The 22,966-nt window shown below is 43.7% G+C and overlaps 1 long non-coding RNA gene across 2 annotated transcripts in view; it reads left to right on the top strand.

Annotated features, from left to right (window-relative positions):
- The window catches only part of LOC309815760, a 48,325-nt gene extending 27,372 nt beyond the window's left edge, over positions 1 to 20,953 (top strand). Inside the window, exon 3 of one of the 2 annotated variants that reach the window (XR_014295933.1) lies at positions 20,853 to 20,953. This is a non-coding gene — a long non-coding RNA (uncharacterized lncRNA). Of the gene's footprint in view, positions 1 to 19,964; positions 20,163 to 20,852 lie in introns of those variants that run through there. The other variant, XR_014295934.1, reaches the window with a different exon arrangement.
- The last annotated feature ends 2,013 nt before the right edge of the window (positions 20,954 to 22,966 follow it).

Genomic DNA, 22,966 nt, shown 5'->3' with positions numbered 1-22,966 from the left:
TCTCTGTTTTCACATGTTCCACTCTCCTCTTTGAAACATGCTTGTATTGTATGTCTTAGGGATTGATGCCAGCTCATGGCCCTGTCTCCTAGGTCAAGGACAGTATAGAATAAGTCTTCTGTACAATAGCCCAAGAGACTTTTCTTTCACTGATTATTTTAAAATTCCCACTGACAATTAAAAATAAGATTTATTTTTTCCTTGTTTATATTCCCTCAAATATTATAAGTTGGGCACATATGTATGACTGGCCAGAATTCGGATTTTTCTGTCAAAGACATAGTGGGATGGCTTTCTCTTCTCTTTTCCTGCTATTCTTCCATGGTGGTAGAATTAAGGGAAAAAAAATTAAAGCCTATGAGATAAAGTCTTCCTGTTTCTACAAAGTTAAATACATAATCGTAGCTTACTTTTAAGATAATTTATTACATGCCTCTTCATTGGCTGTTTCTAGCTCATGTTTTCCTACAGATCAGTGGTTTCAAAAGCAACAAAAAGTCGAAACAAAACAATTCCCTCAAACCAGTTAACTAACTAACCAACAGAAACTTAAACCCAAACCACCACAAAAGAAACCCAACAAGCATTATCAAATCTAAAATTACCCTTTGATTTAGATCAGGAACTGCACAGGAGCAGCTAAAATTTCTTGCACAATTGCTAGTGTCTGCTCCTACCTCCCCTTATCTTTGACCAAATCAGGGATCTCTGAACCAAAGCAGAAAAATGGGATGTCAGCAAGGTGATACAATAGGAGGTTTCCTGCTTTTATTCCCCCCACAGCAAGGGTCCTGGCTGTGCACCCTGAGATAGCTGTGTGACTTGGTTTGAGCTGAACCCAATCATAGTCTAGGGTCAGTTCTGCCCACCCAGGGACCCACCCTGTGATGAAGCAGGAGCCCTCCTGGGGGCACGATGGGAACCATACCTTTCCACACACACCTGGTAATAGGCTCACTGTCTGAAGACCCAACTGCAGACCCTGAAGTGGACCCTGTCCCAGTGCCAGCCCTACTGACCAAGGTCCTGGAGGCAGTTCTGTTTTCCTAGGGACCAGGCAGGCTCCACACACACCTGCCTAGGCTCCTGGTAACTAGTCTACCAACTGCAGACCCCAATGTGGACCCAGCAGCAGCCAAATGATGCAGCTCCAGTCCTGCTCAACTGCAAAACAAAACACAATCCCATCGCCCAGAGATCTGACAGGAGAAGATCTTTATCTGCCAAAACCAGTCTGTAAAGACTAGAAGAGGTGTTTGCTTCTTCAAATACACAAAGACATCAATGCAAGGCTACATGGATTATGAAAAAACAGGTAAATATGACACCATCAAAGGAAACTAATAAAGCTCCAGTAACTGAAATGTAAATCTACAGATTGCCTTAAAAAATTAAAAATAATCATCTTAACAAAGCTCAACAAGATGGAAGAGAATCAAGAAAACAATATATGAACAAAATGAGAAATTCAATAAATAGAAACCATAAAAAAGAATCAAACAAATCCTAAAGCTGAAGAATACAATGACTGAACTGAAAAATTCAGTAGAGAGCTTCAATCACATACTTGATTATGCAGAATGTAGAATTAGCTAACCTGAAGACAAGTCATTTGAAATCAGCATGGTGACTATAGTTAATTATACTCTATTGTAATTAAATTTGCTAAGAGAATAGATCTTACATGTTCTCACCATACATACATAAAACATGGTAACTGTGTGAAATGATGGCTGTGTTAATTAGCTTATTTGTGATCATCATTGCACAATGTGTATATATATATATATCTCACCTATTACATTATGTACTTTAAATATATACAATTTTATTTGTAAAATAAAATTATTTTACATTATAACAATTATACCTCAGTAGAACTGGGGAAAAAAAACAAGAAGGAAAAATGTGATATAATGGGAAATCAAAAGGTTCAATGTTTGGCCACTTATTAAGCATCAGCATTGCTCTCATATTATCAGAGGCTCAATTCAGTATAAAATTGCCAAGTGGCTGGGATGAGAACTTTTGCATCATAGGTGAATAATAGAGAATATTGCCTGATTGGCTGGCAGGTGGCGGTAGTTATAGAAGTCTCTTGAAAGCATGTTGCCTTCCTGGAGTTCCCATCCGACATCAGGTCCATGGTGTGGAGTGTCTTGCCTCTGCCTCTTGTAGGCCTTGGAACAGAGCTCAGGATCAGAGCAGAAAATTGGGCCCAATCTTCAAATGACTGGATTATTGAACTCTCTGTCCCAAGGAGGGATGTAAATGCACTGACAAATGGTGGCAGTACTTGTGAGGGTACCTGGCTTTCCTAAGGAAGTTATAAGAGATGGTTAAAATGACTTTGGAACTAGTAGCCTCTATTTTATTTCCACAGGGCTGAGCAGCATGGAGCTGGGATGGGCAGGGAGTATGTGTCAGTTGGTTGAAGACAGTGAACTAGAATGTTTGAAGAGCATGCACAGGTTTCATTAACTTCATTGTTTAAAATCCCTGAAAGTTTTGTTGAATCCTGTCAAAGCTGGAAATAGAAGGGTTTGGAGGCCTAGGGCATTTCTCAAGCAGCTTACTTACCTGTCTACTATGCATTTTTCTTAACAAAGTTATATTAGTCTGGGTTCTCCAGAGAAGCAGAACAGATAGGATGTGTGTGTGTGTGTGTGTGTGTGTGTGTGTGTGTGTGTATTTACATACAAAAAGAGATTTATTGTAGGTAATTGGCTTAAGTGATTATGGAGGCTGAGAAGTCCCAAGATTTGCAGTCTGCAAGCTGGAGACCCAGGAGAACTGATGGTTTAAGTTCTGAGTCTGAGTCTGAAAGCAGCAGAAGACACTAATATTCTAGCTCAAAGACAGGCAGAGAGAGAGAATTATATCTTACTCTGCCTTTTTTTTCTGTTCAGGTCTTCAACAGATTGGATGAGACTCAGCCACATTAGGGAGGGCCATATGCTTTACTCAGCCTACCAATTCAACTGTTAATCTTCTCCAGAAATATCCAGAAATACCCTTATAGATATACCTAGAGTAATGTTTAACCAAATATCTGGGTGCCCTGTCATGCAATCAAACTGACATATAAAATTAAACATCACAAAAGCATTCCAACATTTAAAAGCAGGAAAAAGTGAAAATCCATGGTTCGCAGCATAGTCAGATGGTAGTGAAGGTTGTGTGGATGTTGTGTAAATTGTGACCGAGGCCTTGTTGGCCAATTTTCCCAACCACACAGTGATAGTTTACCCTCTAATTGGTGAGAGGTCTTTGCATAACTTTATATATTAACAATGTCTAATGTTTTAGGAAAATATCCTCACGCATAATCTCTGTGATTTTCCAAGACTTTATATCCGTTCTTCCCTTTGCTGGTTCTTACTGCTACTCGCAAATCCCACCCCACTTCTACCACTGAATGTCATGACCCTTTGCTACAGTGCACTGGCAAGTCTGTCCTTTTTGCCTGTCTTCCCTGGCCCCATGGAAAAATCTGGTTGAGTTGTTTTGGGGAATTTATTTGCCTAGAATTGGTTTCTGGTTTTGTCTATATGCTAGATCATTGCTTCTTAAGGTATCACCTGGAAAGCTTTTAACACACGGACTCCTGGGCCCTATTCCCAGATGATAGCTCAGGCGCAGGGGTCATAGAATTTACATTTCTAGCAAGATACCAGGTAATGCTATTGTTACTAGTTTGAGGACCTTAATTATGGTGGTGCTGTTCCAGATGGTACTTGCAAAAACAACAAAATTGTTTACATTTAGTGTAATGCACGATAGCCATTTCATTGGTGTCTTTTGGTTTCCAAACACATAATGTTTTATTATTTGAACCTTTTTTTTTTTTTTTTTTGCGGTACGTGGGCCTCTCACTGCTGTGGCCTCTCCCATTGAGGAGCACAGGCTCCGGACGCGCAGGCTCAGCGGCCGTGGCTCACGGGCCCGGCCGCTCCGCGGCATGTGGGATCTTCCCGGACCAGGGGACGAACCCGTGTCCCCTGCATCGGCAGGCGGACTCTCAACCACTGCGCCACCAGGGAAGCCCTGTTTGAATCATTTTTAATCATTGTTTACTTCTCACTAAGTTGTTGGCTCTTTGAAGACCAAGTCTTACTCAGATTTTGATCCATTGTAAAGTCAGTTCATACCATGCTCAACAAGCATATGTTGATTGAATTGAAAGAGAAGGAAGAAATGATCAGTTGATGGAAGTCGACAGCACGCAGGGCTCCAGGCTCACCCCTCACACGCTTATACTGCATGTCATCCAGACCCTGGAAATTGTGCTCTCTCTCACTTCCTGCAGCAACTCACTGGCAGCCCTGAGACCACCCTGCCTCAGGCTGAGAAGTGAGAAATTCTGAAAGCATCGAACACTGTAAATTTTCACAGCACTTCAGCTGGAAGCTGTTGGGCACAGATGTTTCTGTAATTGTGATATGCTGGGAACATTCTCCGGGCTCCAGGCACACAGGGCCTCAGCTTCGTTCTTCCACCTGGGTGCCTCAGTAGGCGAGTCTCACTGTATTGAGGCTGTAATGGGAACCAGGTGGCAGCATGTATCCGTCTTAAAAGAGCTGAGCAAGATTCACGTCCCAGTCCTAGTCTCTCCTTCCCTCTTGCCTAGCTCGTTTCTCAGGGAGCTGGCTCTGGTGATGGCAGACCTCTCTGCTCACTGCAAAGTGGGGTGGTTCTCAGCCCCTTGTCCAAGATGGAAGTGGAATCTCATGTTTGCTGTTGGGTAGAGCCCCAGAGGCCTTCCAGCTGCTCTTTGATAGGCTGTAAGAAAAGAATCAGGAAAAGGCTTTGATGGCAGGAAGGAATATGACTCTTCCAAATGATCACTTTGTGATCAGGCTCACTTCCATCATTTTAAATCCACAGAAGGATTTTGAAACTTGTGACATATTCCTTCCAAACTGAATTTGCTTTTGCATATAGTATTCCTGCTTTTAATTAGAGATAGCTCTCATTTGCTTCAGGGTCCTTCCTGCTTGTGGGAACATGAAGAAGGCTATGAATAACACAGGGGAAACATCTGCCACTGCTTGAAATGTACCCAACAAAACTGACAAAAGTTCAATGAACTGGGAACATTCTTTACGAATGTTTCCAGTTGGGATAACTTTAACCTCCTCATACTGTAGCCAAAGGTGTAAAGAGGACAGGGGATGAAGGATGTAGAACTGGAGACCTAGGAAGAGGAAACAGACATTTCTTGAGAGGACCACATGCAGTAGTTAGCTTCCTGCCCTGGTAACTCAAGCTAAGTGACTATCCTGTGCTTACAGCTGTCAGTGTTGCTATGTAACAAATGTTCTTCCGTTTCTTTTCACAAGACACTTTCCTAACACAGCTGTTGAAAGACGTGTTTTTATAAACCCTCGTATAACCTTTATGTCTTAATTTATCACATTATCTATACAACTGTTAAAAAAAAAAGTTTACCCTAAACAGTATTCTCAAATCTTCTAAGAACCGAGAGCAGTATTTACTTCCAGTTCTAACTTTTATGTAGAACATGTTCCATATTAAAATAGAGTTAGATCTTTCTTCTTGGTTCCCGTTATTCACCATGTTGTTATTTCTTTAAAAAAGTAACTTGCTCAGCTTTTTAAATCTATAGTCTCCATGTAGCTAAAACAAACAAACAAAAAGATTCCAAGCAGGAATATTTGCTGTAACTGTAGCTCAGTGAGGTAATTGGTAAGATAAAATTAAAAGAAGCTTCTGTAAAAAGAAAAAAAATACACAAACCATTAGAAGCAATAAGAAAGTTCAGTAAGTTTGCTGTCAGATCAGCTTACATATATATAACATTAGTTTTCATCAGCAATAATCAACTATCAACTAAAAACATAGTAAGAAAAGAAGGTAACCTTCATAATATCAATAAAAACTATAAGGTATCTAGGAGTTAACTTAAGAGTACACAGGATTTCTATGGGAAAATGTTAAATTTTATTGGAGTACCTGGAAGATGGTTTATTTAAATGGAGAGACATTCCTTGCTCTTGTATGGAATGAGTCAACCTTATCAAGCTCTTTCTACCCAAATTAATTTACAAATTCAATACAATTTCATTTAAAATTCCAGTGAGATATCTTGAAGGACTTGATAAAAATATTCTAAAAATATATGGAAGGATTAAGATCCACAAATAGCTAAGTGAATTTAAAAAAAATAAAGAGGGGATGTTTTTCTTGCCAGCTATTAAGACATGTTACAAAGAGTGATATTTGGGTAAGTCTCCTGCTCTGCTGGGGTAGTGTAGACTGGCGCAGACATTCTGGAGGGCAATCTGGCAGTCTTTGGCTAAATTAAGTATACTCATACTCTATGATTCAGCACAAAAATGCTCACATAGGTCCATAGGCAACCTGAATGAGGGTGGACATTGCAATGCTGTTTATGGTCGAAGGCACTGGATGCAAGCCAGTGTCCATCCCTTGGGGAGTGGATCGTTAAAATGTGGGGCAGCATTTTATGGGGTACTGTGCTATAAGTCAGAAGCAGTGGACTACATATGATGGACCTTAAAATATAGTGCATAATTAAAAATCAGGAAATAGAATGAGATTACACAAAGCAATGCATATTTTATGGGGACAGAGAGAAACAAAAAGATGTGGATTAAACACATGAGAATGATTAGGGTTAGGGTTAGCATTAGAAGGACAATGAGTCAGAAATGGGCTTTAAAGGGGAAAAACAATAAAAGGAGAGGGTGTACAGAATAATGATGATAATGTGCCCTAAACTGAGAAGCATGATTAATTTAAAAGTTTCCATCTTAAAAAATGAAGAAGGAAAAAGTAAAAAAGTTTCCATTTAAAGATGCCAACTTCTCTGCTTTTCTGTCTTTCTAGGTGATATCAAGAAAACATTTCGGAGCAGATCTTATTCTTTTCAGAAAAAACAACACAATAAAAAACAACATTTGAGTGACGACTTTACATAAATGTAAGGCCAACCTTGTGGCTTCACCAAGTCAGTCTCTCCCAGAACTGGTGGATAAGGCTAGGAGCTCCTTCCCTTAACCAGCCCCTTCTGTCCAGGGAACAATAGCTGAGCATGTGAGGAGAAAGCAAAGACCTTGGGAAGTCAAGCTGGGGACATCCTTGGCCAAACCCAATTCTTGAGTACATTATGTGGGGTTGTTTCTCTGGAAGAAAGAGCTACTGTTAGCATGGGGATCTGGACCAGGAAGTGTGTTACCACTGCTGTGTACCCAGATATATCTATTTCTGACAGAAATCGATGTGGCAAAGGCCTGGGGTTTTAGTTTTGGACAAACCTGATTCTCTACTTCTCACTTCACTTGGAGTTTGAAAGCTGGACTAGCCCCTTTGGTTTGAATAAACATTGGACTCATAGGCAATTCTAGGCCAAGGAAGAGAAACTGGATATCCTGATAATTTGGATAGAGATTTAAATGGTTAATTTGAATGTTAGGAAGAAAGGTGACAGTGTTTTGGTGAAGTGGGTAATACCAGTTACACAACCAGATTCTAGTACTTCAGTAAACAATTTAGAATACCCATTATGTGCCAGGCTTTATCCTAGAAAATGAGATGGATTCACTATGACTTACACATGACTTTCCTTGAGATCATAATGAAATGATTTTTTTTTCATATAGCAAACAATCAAGCTCCTTGGGGTTCATTGTGATGTTATTTGCCAAGTAAGGATAAGGAGTGTATTTACCTGTAGTTTACTGACCCTCAAGAAGGGTTAGCATGACCATACATTGCACTGTGGATATCCTATAGGCAAATCAAGAACAGTTTAGAAATAGTACAACCATTATACCCCAGCCTCTCATTTAATTGTGTCTATTGTGGAGCTCTGTGCTTGACGTTCTGAGATGCTTAGGAAGGTCATGTGGACTGGCATTGCTTAGGTCCTGCTGTAGCACTGGGTCAGGGCAGTTGTTGGAAGAGCATCTCTGACAGAATTATCTTAACCTTCTGGGAAAGAAAGACTTCACCTCGCAGAGACCTCTGTGGTTCTTTTTCTCTCTGGTCTGTTTGTTCTCTCCTTGCCTGTCATAACCATGTTTACGTACCACCCAACCCTTCCCATTAAAAATGACAGAGATGATGGGGCCCTAATGAATCACTCTCTAAGCATCTAAGTCACAATAATCAATTACAGCTCCCTGTCACCAGGACAATGATCTCTGTGAATCGGTGATCTTTATGTAAGCTTGTTAAGAGATCCATTAGGAGGGGGTGTGGACTCTCTCTCCCCTTTGATATATTGTTCCAACAAGAAGCCACATGCCTGTTAGGCCCTTCACTCACAGGACTTGAACCTTTGAGTCATAGATTGGCAGTGTGGGAATTAAGAGGACCTTTGGTATTCAACAAATTCTGCCTAAGAGAAGGTATCAGCCTACATTTAAGGGTATTGCTTTCTTGCACTTTGTGGGGAAGGCTGCAGTGTTTGGGGCTTTACTTTCCTCCTCTTCCTGAAGAATCTACCCTCTTATCTCATCTTGGCCCATATCTAATCAGGGATTAGATAGACTGACAGAGCTGTAGGGTGACTAAGGGAGTTGGCTAGCCATGGTGGTGGTAAATCACCCAGGGCAAAGGAAACATTAGGATTCTGTTTAAAGAGACGCCAATGGCATTGAATATAGGAAGAAAGTTCTCTAGAAATTATATTTGTGAATGGGGGCAGGCAGCTATTTGGAGAAGGGATCAAAGAACTCGGGACTTTGATGCCCAGAGCTTCCATTAATGAAGTGGTGAGCTCACGGTATATGTGTATTCAGGACACAGGGTTGGCGTTGGCATCTCCAAGTAGCGTTGCCCTGGTGTGCCCCCTTTCTGCTGGATCTGCTGTAGAGTCTGGCATGGGTGCTGCCATCTCTCCTCTACAGACTTGAAAGTGAATAAGGGATGTCTATTTGCAAAAATCTGCATGCAGAGGAATCCCAGAAGAGCGATCACTGGGGCACAAGGGTCCTCCTTGCATTTGCCGTGTTTATAGCTAGCATCTCCTGGTCTTGGTGGCCCTCAACCTCTACCTTCTACAGCTCTTCATTTGGGCTCTATTCTGTCCCCTGTAACAATCCCCATGGAGGCGGGAGGGACCAAGTGAGCCCCCCTTCCCTCCCTCCCCTCTCCACCTGATGAAGACCTGCTCCTGAGACCCTCCCAGGTCTGGATCAGGTTCCCAAGACAACCACCAGGCTTCTGTGTCCCCCTCCCTCAGGTCACTCTTGCTCCATCCTCATTCCTAGTTACTGAGTGACTAAACGGCCAGGCTTGTACACACGGCATCTCATTTAATATTTGTTAACAATCCAGTGAAAGAAAATTAGTATCCCAGTTTTATAGATAAGAACATTTAGGCTCAGAAATTTTAAATAATTTCCCCAAAGTGACACAGCTAATAAATGATACATCTGGGGTTTTGTCTTGAGCCTGTCAAACTCTACTTGTTTTTTTTTTTTCTGCTTCTAAGCTATTTGATGCTATGGACTAGGTAGTTTCCTCCCTTCTTCTTGCATTCTTGGGTTGTTCACCAGTTCCCCACCAGGGGCCTCTTTGGCTTCTATGTCCACTCCACACAGAAAGAAACTTTTAAAACAGGCCGACCGGGCCATGTTTCCAGTCCATGCCAATCCATGAAATCAAGGGGCCAATGTTAGTAGATGTTCTTGGCTGGGGATTTTTAAACCAATGGAATCTCACCTTTAGTGCTTATGCAAATTTGAGTTGTTCTTCAAGATGTTTGGGCATTTTTTTTTGCAAATTCCAGAATAAAGCTTTTCCTTTTTCTGCCTAATTGAAGATTATCCTGTTGCAATGCAATTGGTTAAAAAGAACTATTTATCATTTCCAGCAACTTGTCTCTGTGACAGGGAATTATATTTTCCTTGGAAACTGTAGAACCAAGACAAAATACTGAAATAAATTAGATGCTGCAGGTGAAATAAAACTGCCACTGTCATCCTCTGTTTCAAATTTTCATTCTAATAAATTAATTCCATTGTTCTTATCAATTGTTCTTATAGTTAGTAAATGTATTAATTTCCTAACTGGTTTTTAAAAAAATTGTTTATGTGTTAGGGTTGCATAGCTTTCATTTTAAAAAGAGAGTTCATCTATTAAAAATGTTTGAAAACCACTGCATAGACAGTTGCTCTGCTAGCCCTCATTTCTACTTCACTTTCACTAAACCCATCTTTATAGACACCCCCCTACCTGCTTGCATGTGCTCATAGTTTAGCTTTGAGCTCTGGGTTTGGGTCAGGAGCCCTGGGTTTTGAGCCCTGGGTTTGGGTCACTTCAAAGAGCAGATGCTCTTTGAAGTGGAAAGGGACTTAACTGCCAGGCAGAATGGTTATTGGGACATTTTCTTGTCTTCCAGGAAGAAAACATACTTAGAAGGGAGTATGGACATGGCATGGGTTTGGGGATTTCTTTGATTCCCTTCTTGCTATTTTGAAACTTGCATGAGGTTTTCGACTTTGCAAGTCTCAGCATCTGCCATTTTCTCAGGTCAGGACTCTGCTTTTCAGTCCAGCCCTGCAGAAGCAGCTTCTTCCGAGGCTGATTCCTACACATGGATCCTGAGCTGAACCCCCATTTGGAGATGTAGACTAGTCTAACTCTCTGCTCATTACTATCAGAGGGGCCATCTGGGAGTCCCAGAGATGAGAGCCTGAAGTTTATATTGTCCCTGCCCACACGGCAAGTCTGCACATGGGCTGAGAAGCAGGATTCTTGGCAATGGGACCTACCACTCACTGCCCAATCATTTTGGGGGCCATTTAAAACACAAAAGTTTGCACTCTTCCAATTAAGCAGTATTGGAGGAAACACAGAGTTCCTGAGTCCATGCCATGCGATATGCTAGGCGGTTCCTTGTGCATTTTCTCTTGTTTGCTTCTGGCTTGAACTAAGTGGAATAAACAAAACAAAGAACCCATTAGAGAGCACTCGTGAGATTGGGTTGGAGAAGTTTGGTTTTATAGGGGAAGAAGTAAAGGGAAGTATTTGCCACCAGGGCAGGGATTTATTTATTCTGCTGGTGGTTCTCATATTACACCTAAGGGCTCCAATGCCTTTGGAGAGCACTGAAGGATCCTGTGTACATGGGTACACTGGCACTTTGAACAGAGCCAGAGGGATGATTTCTGAAAATGTTCAGGACACCCTCATTTGCCAAAGGACAAACAACATGAGAAGGCATGATCTTTGTTTTCAAGGAGCTCATAAGCTGGCTGGGAAGAAAAGGCATGATAGGTACAAAGTCATTAAAGATATTAACAGCATGTAGTCATGCATGACACAAACCTTCAGGACCCAGGAGAATGAGTGATTCGGACAACCCAGGGGTCTAGGCAGCCACCTGGGACTAGGCTGATCTGGGCCACGTTTGATGGGATGCTTCTTCATGTCCTCTCCTTTTCCATGTCTCATGTGCAGTCTTTGTCTCCACAGTATTTTCTGCTCCTGTCCTTACACAGAGAGGAGATCTACCCGTGTTACTTCAAGTAATGGGCGGTGGGCATAGGGGTTAGAGTGAGGGTTTCTTATGAAGGAATTGAGGGGCCAAGAGGCAATGGGAGCTTATAGCATTTAACTGTTCTGTGACTCAAGTTCTTCTAATGGGACTAATAATAGTGACCACTCATTGGGTTTTTGTAAAAAAATAAATTAGATAATCCATGCATTGCTTAGCTCAGTGGGTGGCACTTCGTAGATCTTCAATATATGTAATTTTTATGAGCACTAATAATTTCTGGCTTCTCAGAACGTTTACTTGCTGTGGGCTCCCATGCGCCAATTCTATATTCCCTTCAATCACTCTGTCTTGATTTCAGGACTTTCAAACTCCTTTCAATTTTGCCTCTTATTGGCCTTGCCGGATTTTCTTGTTTCCAACAATGTTCTTAACAGAAACTCTTGACTGTCTTAGCTCCTGCTTTTGGTTGGGCCGTGTCATGTGTGCCTGGCCATTTTATGAGCAGGCTTCCATTAAGTCTGTGACCTCTTCTGGTCCAATCATCAGGGAGTATTGGCAGGAAGAAAACATACTTAGAAGGGAGTATGGACATGGCATGTTGGGTGGGTGGGTCTTGGCGTTGTGCTGTTTACCCTGCAGAACCTAACTCTGTACAGATATCTGTCCCGTTCAGATCTATACACAATCTCATATGCCCAGTGCTGAGAGCACACACAGATGAGGAATATATAGTCCTTGTGAGATCTCTCCACTGGGATGTGGTTTGGGGTGAAGAAAACTAAAGTGCCCAGAAGACTGTAATGTATGTCAGCTTCTGAGAGCAGAGTGAGGGGACAGGCTGTAGAGGTCAGTGGTGAGAAAAGTGATCCTGGGTGAGAACTTTGGGAGTCGTGCAGGCAAATGGTAGCAGATAGGCCAGGTCTGGTGCTAAATGCTTTAGTTAGTCTTTACGGTGTTCCTACAAGTACCATCACTATTTAAATTACACATATTAAGAACAGATGTGCAGACAGTTTAAGTAATCTGCTGTAGGTCACACAGTGCTCGTAAAAGCATTGGAAAAGGAGTGATTCAGACCCAGGCATGGAGTTCCCACAACAAGAACAAGGGCACAAGGGGAAGAAATACTTTAAGCTCATTCTGTCAGGAAAAGCCCTTCAGTCTGTTTGGCTGGAGTTCAGCGTGCCTGCTGGAGAGTGTTGGGGAAAGACTGGAAAGGTGTGTTGGGAAAAGACTGAGGCGGGCCCTGAAGACTGAGTAGATGGGGGTCGGGACCAGAGTCTCAGTTGCAGCCATTGGCCTGGGGCTTGCATGTTGTGGAAGTTCAGCAGATGTTCTTTGAAGTGGAAAGGGACTTAACTGCCGGGCAGAATGGTTATTGGGACATTTTCTTGTCTTTCATCTTGGATACCCAAGCCTTGTTCCTCGGTCCTGCTTTCCTTTTCTCTTTAGTTCCTGCTTCACATGGACAGCAGAGTGATCTTCCTAAAATCTAGGCCTCTTCATGTCACTTGTTTGCTCTACAGCCTCCAGTGGCTCCATGGAGCTCTCAGAACAAAGTTCAACTCCTTAGTCCACCATTCAATAAACTCCCAGTCTGGACTCATCCCACATCCTTGTCCTCTTCTTGATGTTCCTGAAGCTGCTACAGTGAACTGCTCACCCTTCTCTAAACAGCCCATCTGTTTTGAAGACTCCATGTGATTGACAGGCCCTCACCCCTGTTCTGCCTGGAATGCCATCTCTTACTAGCTAGTATTGTCTGCTAAGCCCCTTAACAGGAGCTCATTTGTTAGCCTCCACGACAACCCTGTCAAGTAGACTCTTAATTCCGTTCTATAGATGAGTAAAACTGAGATTCAGAGAGGTTAAAATGCTTGTCCAGGGTCATAGAACTAGTAGGATCAGAAGCAGGATTTCAATCTGGCAGCTTGTACTCTTCCCACCATCTTATATGGTCTCCCTCCTCTATTTTTTCACTGGGTGGATTATTTCTTATTCTACCTGAATCAGATCAGATGCCTCTTCTATGGCATTTTCCTTTATTACTCCCTCACCCCAAACCCCCTCTGTCAGATGAGTCGCTCCACAGTTCTATAACAGCATTTATCACCTCTTATTAGAGTTATTTTTTAGCGCTCTGTGATGGACTGAATGTTTGTGTCCCTCCCAAAATTCATACGTTGAAGCCCCAACCCTCAATGTGACTGTATTTGGAGATAGGGCCTTTATGGAGGTAATTAAGCTTAAATGAGATCATAAGGGTGGGGCCCTGATCCAATAGGATTAGTGTCCTAATAAGGAGAGACACCAGAGAGCTCACTCTCTTTCTCTCTGCCATGTGAGGATACAATGAGAAGGCAGCCATCTGCAAGCCAGGATGAGAATTGTTATGACTTTGTTAAATTAACTTTTGTTAAGTGGAGCACAGAGTCCTGGATGGTGAGCCACAGTTCAACAGTCATCCAAAAGGGAAAGTGAAATGGAGAAATTTATTCCTTATTGATCCTGGAGGAATTACCCAGCACACCTCAAGTGGCCATATGGGGAGGTGAAGCAGAATGCAGACAGAGGGCGGGGGGAGGGCCACCTTGGGCACATGCCTTTATTAGGGACTATGGGGTACAGGGCTTTGGGATTCCCAAGCTAGGGCTGGATTGACTGATTCAAATGGAAAGAGCAAGGTTTGGGTGAGCCCCACTGGGGTGCAATAAGGCAAACAGGCACTGGGAGGCAGGGGGACTGTAGATCACAAGGGTTGCTGGGGAAGTCCTACTGGGAACTTAAATTTGCCTGTGACTCTGGGCTGCTATCTAGGGCGTTTGCTTGCATGAGAGGGCTAGTGTCAGTTTAAGGTCCCCGAGGTCTGCTTGGCCAAGCAAAACGGATGCCGAGGCAGCAATTCCATGGAGTAGCTTAGCTCAGTTCTCCACAAGAGCCCTTATGAGAAAGTGCCCCTGTGGGATCTTGATCTAAGCCTTCCAGCCTCCAGAACTGTGGGGAAATTCATTTCTGTTGTTTAAGCCTCCAGTGTATGGTAGGTATTTTGTTATGGTACCTTGAGCAAACAAATAGAAGCTTTCTTCCCTGATTGGGTCTCCCTTCTGGAAAGCAAGCTACTAATTGGCAGGGGTCCTCTCTGTCAGTGTCCCTGTATTCCCAGCATCCGGTCTGGTGCTTATTGAGGGAAAGCGCGGCCCGCTGGAGGCTCTGGGAAGTTGGTGGAATCCTGCTTCACTGCACCTCGTTACCCTGGTCCTCAGGATCCCACAGCTACAAGCGACTCCGAGCCCTCCCTCCTCTCCCGCCCGGTTCACCTGTGCTCCCTGAGGCTCTGGGGGCGGGGCAGTCCCTTGTGGGCGGAGCCTCCCCTGGCTGCTGATTTACTAGCTTCTTGCAGAGGGCTTGGCGGCGTGCTGTCTCCTCTGGCCCTCGTAAAGCAGCCCCCTCCCCTTCGCCCCGTGCCAGCGGCCGCCCTGCCGACGGCCTGGGCAGAATTTATGACGCGTATTCATCAGATTAGGAGGGACTGGGGACACGGGGACTTCTCCCACTGCGTGCAGAATGCGGTTGGACGGCATTGCAGGCCCCTCTGCCTGCCGAGCAAACCCACGCGGTAATGCTTGGCATTTTCTGACCTGAGGAGTCATTTGGAAACGTTTTGATTGGACAAGAAATAACTTTAAAAATGTTCTGGAGCTGAAGAGAGATTTAACTGCTTGGGGCGCCGCTGCTGCAACCTCCTGCCAGGCTCTGGGACCTCCCAGGGGTCCGCTCACCATGGTTTGCTCTGTACCAGGACTCCACTGTCTCTTCCAAGAATGGAACATTCTCCCCAAGTCCCGAAAGCCGCTCATCTGCCCTCTTGCTGATAGAGCATCTGTGAAGCGGGGGCCCCACGGCTGCCTCCTGTCACCCCTATCATAGTTTGACCACTTTGCTTCATAGAAAGATCTTCAGAACTTAAAAATCGTTTCACCTAACCTCTTGTTTTTTGCATCCATTGATCTTCTGCCATTTGGGGCAACAGCTGAATTAGTAAAAAGATCTGCTTCGTCTTTTAGACAGCAGTTTTTCACCAAATAATGCTACATCTGTAGATAGCAATGGGTCTCATTCACCAAACATTTATCAAGAGGCTGCTCTTCTGGGCACCGTAGAGGAGAGATGAGCACAGGGCTTCCACGTGCGATTGTGCAGCGGTGACCCGTGCAGCTCCAGGGAGCTCCATGCACGCAGTCCACCATCACCTGCAAGGTCATAGGGGGCTGTCCTGCATGGACACTGCATGCTTCTTGCCCTTGAGACCTCACAGGGATCTGCCAAGTCCTCTTTGCCCAGATGACCCTCCTTGGCTTTCTTTCAATGATTCCCTCTTAATCATGACTTTGAGTTTATCTGTCACCTTGTTCTTCGTCTCCTGAATACGTTCTCATCTGTCAGGGTCCTTCTGCTAGTGCGGGGCCTCCAAGTACAGCCTGATGGTATCAGAGTGATTTAGGACTATCACCTGCAGTTTGGACTTTGACCTCAGGAAGAGCTATTTGTTTAAGGTTTTGCTTTAGCGAGTGATTTCTAGAGGTCAGTAAGACTTGGAGATCATTTGACATGGATTAAAGAAAGAGATATCTATTTTTCCACCACATCTAGCGTTAACACGTGCCATTTAGGATTTTAATTATCTATTCATATATTTGTCTCCCTTATTCGTTTCTTTATAGGAGGGGCTAAATTTTATTTTTCTGCATCTTTAGAGACAGCAGAGTGCTGGGCCCAGGCAGCTGCTTGGTAGAGTGGAACAGATGACAGCTGCTGTGCAGGCCTCATGCTAGGTGTCCTGACAGAGAAAGCATGGCTTCTGGTCTCACAGAGGCTTGACATAATCAGTGGCTGACTAAGTGGTGCCTTTTGAGGAGCTGCCTTTGCGGGAGACCGTGCTCTGAGTAGGCTCACCATCTCATGGGATTTGCTGTGCCCCAGTGGAAGGCTTTGGCTTCTCAGCAGCATGAGTGCCCTTTTTGATCTCAACAATGACACACAAGCAGGGGAGGCAAACTTGTAGCTGCTTCTGGAAAGTCTGGATTTTTAGGGATCATTCGAGGCTGTAAGAGGAAAAGGCTTTGCAGGACTCAGCTTTTGAATGAGCCCCAGTATTCCTAGAGACACCATTATCAGTTTTTTGAGGTTGTAAAGGTCTGTGGGGGGCAAGATGAAAGTGTGATTGGTCTTTCCTTGGAGGCCACAAAGCCTGGTCCAGGTCACCTGCTCAAAGATATTTGTGTGGGCGCCTACGTGAAAAAATTAAAAACACGTGAAAAACTAAAACACGTCAAAAAGATCAGAATTAGGGCTTCCCTGGTGGCGCAGTGGTTGAGAGTCCGCCTGCCGATGCAGGGGACACGGGTTTGTGCCCCAGTCCGGAAAGATCCTGCATGCCGCAGAGCGGCTAGGCCCGTGGGCCATGGCCACTGAGCCTGTGCGTCCGGAGCCCGTGCTCTGCAACGGGAGAGGCCACAACAGTGAGAGGCCCGCGTACTGCAAAAAAAAAAAAAAAAAAAAAAAAAAAAAAAAAAAAATCAATTAAATAATGAGACGGGAAAGGCATAGAGGGTGAGACTTTGCAGAGAAGGGAGGAAGGAGGGAGGGAGGATCAGCTCTTGAGTGAAGGAGGTGTCAGTGCTGCCTGTCGGCCCTCCTTGGGGAAGGCTGGCCAGGTCACTGGATCCTGCAAGTGCTGTCATGATTTCTCAGTGTCAGCTACAAGCCGTAATAGCTCTCCCTCCTCCATTCCAGCTGATTCCTCCCTGGTGCTCCAGAGACCAGCAGAGCCAGGCCTTGACTTCAGCTCTCCTGACCCTCAGTCCTGTAGTTTCCCACAGCAACACATGTGGCTGCAGTTTTCACTCATTCACTGGTGTCTATGCCATGATTTTATACAGCTCTAATCAGGTCTTCCCAATCCTTGGGCCAAAGAAAGGCCACTAGACTCAACTTTAGTTTAAGACAACAAACTAAAGCAACCTCAGTTTTTGGTCGACCTCCACACCTCCCATCTCTCTGTTTTGTTCCAGAATGCCTGTAACTCATCGCTGTGACATTTTATAAATTTAGCTTGTGAGGTTGAATTCATAACAATATTTGGAAACGACCTTAATTTTATAATTAAAGATTAAGTGGCTCATTCAGCCTTCTCTTTCTCTCCCCACAACTAGTCTAGCTGTAAAACAAATCTCTTCTGTTAAGTGGTATTTATTTAATTGCGATTTGCTGTAGAGCCGTTTAAGAGTGGGTCATTAGGTTAAAATCATTGTGCTTGTCCTCTGAGCAGAGGATGTCCTGCACTGACTTACGTTTGGGTGTGCTTTCCCTGAAGCTGAGCTAACACAGCCGTGTTTACATTACACACATTCTCTAGTTGCTGACATTTTTTGTTCCTCCAGAAGGAAAAAGATGCAACATAAACAAATGACCTTATTTGATATAATGCGTTGGGTCAAGCTGGACCAATGGTTGATATTTTCCACTTGCATTTCACTACATTTTCTTCCCATCCTTTCTAATCTTCCTCATCCCCAAATCAATATTGAAGAAGAAACCAGTAATTTTGGATGGTCTGAATCCTTCATGGCTTGTACCGAGAGTCCCTGAAGCTGCACAGAGTCTCGGGGGCTAATGAACCAGTGGGCTTCTTATGCCCAGACATAAGAAAAACACTTGAGCCCCTGGTTTTCTCCAAATGAATAGGAGTTTGGAAACCCACAGAGAACTTTTTCTTCTTCTTCTTTTTTTTTTAAATGTGGAAATAAGGCAGAATTTACATACAATGAAAAAGGAGGTACAGGGAGGGCAAAGCTCCCCACAACCACCCCTGTCCCCCACCCCATCCGGGAGCCTTTCCTCTAATAGTTTTTCCAAAGTCCCTCATCTTCTTCCCATTCAGAGCCTTGTTGGCTTTGCATTTTCTAGGCAGATGTGAGAAATGTCACCACATTTCCTAAGAGGAATGGAACAAGATAGATGGACTCTACCCCAGCAGGACACCTGGATGGCAGCCTTATCTAGAGCCAAAATGGGACTGCATGTGCCTGCTGTTTATTTATCCTCCTCCTGTTTGGAGACTTTCCCTGATTAATTACTTTCTAGTAATCGAGGCTGCTAACTAATGTCTCATCTGATTAACCTGTAGTTTGGCCTGGGGTCCCAGAGGGTGGGCTGGTCATCCCGCCTGGGGAATGAAGGAGGTCATTGGCCAGGGGCCCCTGGGATGCCAGTTTGGGGCTCGTTTATTTGCTCTAAGTCTTGTTTGCTATTCCTGCTGCAGTGACTGGCGACAGCTCCCCCCCAAGTCCCATCCAATCTAATTGGCCTGCTGAAACAGCAGTGAACACAAGATTTAAGAAATGTTTTCTTTGAAAACTTCTGGTCGGACAGACACTTTGAGATCATATTTCACGCTGTTTCAATTGCACACCATTCCCTGGGACTTGCAGGAGAAATATTGTAAGTGAGTCTTACAGGAGAACTGCTGCTTTGTGGTCTGGGAGGGGGGCTGATGAGCTGGAGGCTGGAGCAGAGGCTGTGCCGAGGCAGCCCGGCATCTTCAGAATCTAGAGACCCTGCCAACGTTAACACATCCGAGGAGGTATTCAGTATCAAAGTCTCTAATATTTGGCTCCATAAACACGATACCGGTTGCAAAAACAAAGCTAAGGAGCTCATGCTGATTACTTCAATAAAAGCTGTTTAATTATGAACGTTTGGGAAATGAAGTTACCAACAGGACCAGGAGAGCTTTGGTGTCCGGTGTCCCTGCTCCCAGCATCCCACTGTTACACCAGATTGTCCACTCAGCTGAAAAGCCTGACGTTGAGCAGGGCACACCCTCCGCCCTGTGGGATGCTACTCACTTGCCAGTAACACTCCGTCTTTCTGCAGTGGCAAATTTAGGGGATTGATGAGTGAAAGAATGATCAGATGTTATCAGTACCGTTTGCAGGCCATCCGAGGGTTACTTGGGGTGGTAGTCAAAGCTCCCAGAAGACCTGCATTTGTCTCTAGGTAGCAGGGTTCCAGCACTAGGCAAAGTAGAAGAGAATTCTGAGCAGGGAGCCAGTGGGTCATTGTGACAATACATTCTGGAGTCCTTAAATTCGTTTTCTTAATAACGGTTTAGGAAACATGATCGTCTTAATGCTTCTGGATAATTCTTCTCTCTCTTTATGGGGTTATACCAGTTATTTTATGTCAAGTGGAATAGGTAGAAGTATCCATGTAAAAGATTAATGAACAAAATGAGAGTTGAATCTGTGTATGGAAGGAAAGAAATATGGGGAGATACACATTGTCAAGGAGTGAACTCTTCCTCAAAAGTGACTTGTCCCATATATTGTTGATTATTTCTCAAAAAAACTTTTTATATTTTAAACATTTTTGGTAGAAATCTTTAAAACTTGTTCTTATTCATCTGCAGATATTGAATACAAATTGACTACGCCTGATCAGTCCTGATGATTCCATGCTGTAATATACCGAAACATGCAGAAATTACTGAAAGACTCCTGGCTCTTGTGCCCCTGCACTGAAACATAATGACAATCGCTTCATTTCTTAAACGCAAAGCTGGGGCAGTTATAACTGCTTCGTGGTGTCATGATGGTTAACAGACACGATACATGTGAAAATAAATGAAAGAATATAATATGCAACACTAGCTATATGTATTTTTTCTGTCTTGTGTATTTTATTTGCTTCTATGCAGATGCTTTGGCTGCTGCCCGTAGCTGCTTGCTTATTTTATGCTACACAATTTAGGGGAAGACTTGAGGACTCCAATCAGAGTGATTTATACAGAGTTTAGACCGCTACCTATCACTGGAGACATTGCATGAAACAGAGAAAAGAGCATGGAATTTTTATCCAGAGAATCCTGAGTTCAAATCCTAGGTCCATCTTTTATAAGTTATGTGTCCCCTGGCAGTACTACTTAACATTCCTGAGCTTATATTTCTATTCTGTAAAGTAGGAATAACAATGAGTATAATGAAAGTTTTGTGAGGTCTATATTTTGCAGGTTAGGCACCCAGAAAAATGCCTGGTGCAACTGGGTATTTGATATTTTAAGTCCTTTTTCAGGAGAATTTTCCTCTGTTAGATTACTAGCTGTGCCCTGGATGGTTTGGGGTTCCTGACCTTCTGAATAACTATCCAGTAATTCATGTTTATGGCCGCTTGTGTGTGTGTGTGTGTGTGTGTGTTGGGTCTTTGTATCATAAGGATGTTCTGTGCTCTTGTAATGACTGAATATGTTCTTGATGTTTATTTCTCCTTAAATAATATAGTAATAATTCTCTTCTTTCAGTGAACGAGACAAAGACCGTAAGTCAGGAGAGATTCTGCGTGTCGGGGCCAAGTTCTTGCTTTAAATGCAGAGTGCCTGAAGAAAGTCTGGAACCTCACAGGTGGCTGGTGAGATACAGTGAAGGGGAGGGGACTTTGTGGGAGAGGGTGGGGGAGTAGGGAACCGGTTACCCGGGTGTTTTGTTGGCTGTCCTGGAGTTAAACTTCAGGCCCTGGGGCATTCACCTGGAGAACACGTGCCAAAACTTTTCTTTTTCCCAACTTATATTCAAAAATTCAAGTGAAAGGGTAACTTTTTATGCATGGTATACAAAGTTAAAATAACACCTTAAATTCCTCTGTGTATGGGTTTGTTTTCTCTCCAAATGGTCAGAGTTACTGAAAGGAACTTAGAAAGAAGGTTATTTAAGGTTCACAAGACCCTCTGGGAAGAACCCACTTAATCAGACCAGCCTTTGGGACTTTGAGAAAGACCAGTGTAATGTTGTTACCTGACATTAGTGAGAAAGGACCCTCACTAGTTCCCAGGAGCTGCCCGTGTTGTTATGAACTGCAAACACCAGAGTTTGTAGGGCAAAGAAAGGAGACCAGACTGGGGATCAGGACACCTAGCTCCTGGTCCTGCTATTTGTGTGACTTGGGATAATTCTCTCAGTCTGGTTCCTCCTTTGTTTTGTAAGGCTAATAACACCAATTCCTTAGAATCAAAGGTGAAGAAGATATAAACCATCTAGGTAATGAATTGTACAAGAATTTTGCAAAGATTACAGTATGCTGTACAAATTCAAGGGCTAATTCATTCTGTATAATTTAGCCACATTTAAATCCTTCCAGACTCCATATGGGGTGTAATGTGTTAGAGCAATGATGGTCTTAGAGGTCATCTCCTCGAGTGCTCTGATTTTACATATAGGAAACTGAAGGAGAGAGGCAGAGACAAAGGGACTTGCCCCCAACATAATATGGTGTGTTAGGGCCAGGGCTGACGCTGGAACTAGGAGATGTGTTTCCCTTTAGATGCTTCTTTAAAAACAGCGTCTCTTCTAGAGAAGGCGCATAATCAATAATGGTTAAGTTCAAATGAAACAACTTCGGGTGTTATGAAGCAATGAAATTCAAGGAGAATCAGGTGGGGTGTCAAGCAATGCTGAGGCCATCCTGCCTTTCATGGCTTTGTCTCCAGATCATTATAAGCTCTGTCCCCTTAGGGAATAACACTCTTCACTTTTCCTTTTTCCATCTTCTAAAGTCACACGTGACTGTAAGGTTTGGGGCCTCTCAGCACACAACTGGTCACCTGGTCACTTGAGGACAGATCCATGTCTTACCTCTTTGTTTGGAAGAAGGGAGCGTGACTAAGATCAGGTCAGCACATGAGGAAGGACCGGCTTTCTAGGTGAGGGTCCTAGCCCAGGAGGGCTAGTGTACATATTATGTCTTTTTCCACAATAGCGAGGCCTCTGAAGAGCAAAGGTGGGACAATTTTCTGTTGATTGCCCTTCCTTTCACCCCAGATTTTGTTCTTCATAATGGATTGTGGGGTAGGCCAGCCCCAGCCAAGAGTCCCAGATTCAGACATCCCATGAAATGTAATCAACGGTTACCGGGCAGTCAAGCTTTTATGGGGTAGCCATTAGATATTTTGAATTTTTGATGCTTTAAATTTCACTTTACACTGAAGCTTCTCCCCTTCCTCAACTCACTAATACCTCAGGCAGGGAAGCCTTCTATCGGAGGGGGGAAACGTCTCTTCCTCCCCTAATACCTGTCCCTAGTCAGCTCTGGGCCTTTAGGGCTGCAGAGGGTTTGTGGGAGAGAGTTAGGGAGCAAGGAAGGTGTGGCTTGATGGGGCCTATCATGATCAGTTATTGTTGCCCTGGGGGTTTGGTGGTAGCTCAACGCTCATACTGGGGATCAACTGCTGTTCCTTTAACACAGTCAGTGCCCCTTCAGGCTGGCCACTTCCGACTCTAGATATCAATATCTAGCCTTGCTTGGGGTTACCTAGCTGCCCAGCTCCCAGGAGGATTCCTGGGCAGAATTTTTCATAGCATGATATATTCTGGTATCTTTATACAGGATCCTTATGGAACCCAAGGGAAACTCCAAACCCAG

The sequence above is a fragment of the Mesoplodon mirus genome, assembly GCF_964341445.2.
Source record: "Mesoplodon mirus genome assembly, chromosome: 14".
NCBI classification, from domain to species: domain Eukaryota; kingdom Metazoa; phylum Chordata; class Mammalia; order Artiodactyla; family Ziphiidae; genus Mesoplodon; species Mesoplodon mirus.
Note: the sequence above shows the minus strand (reverse complement) of the source record. Positions and strands in the feature narration are given on the sequence as shown.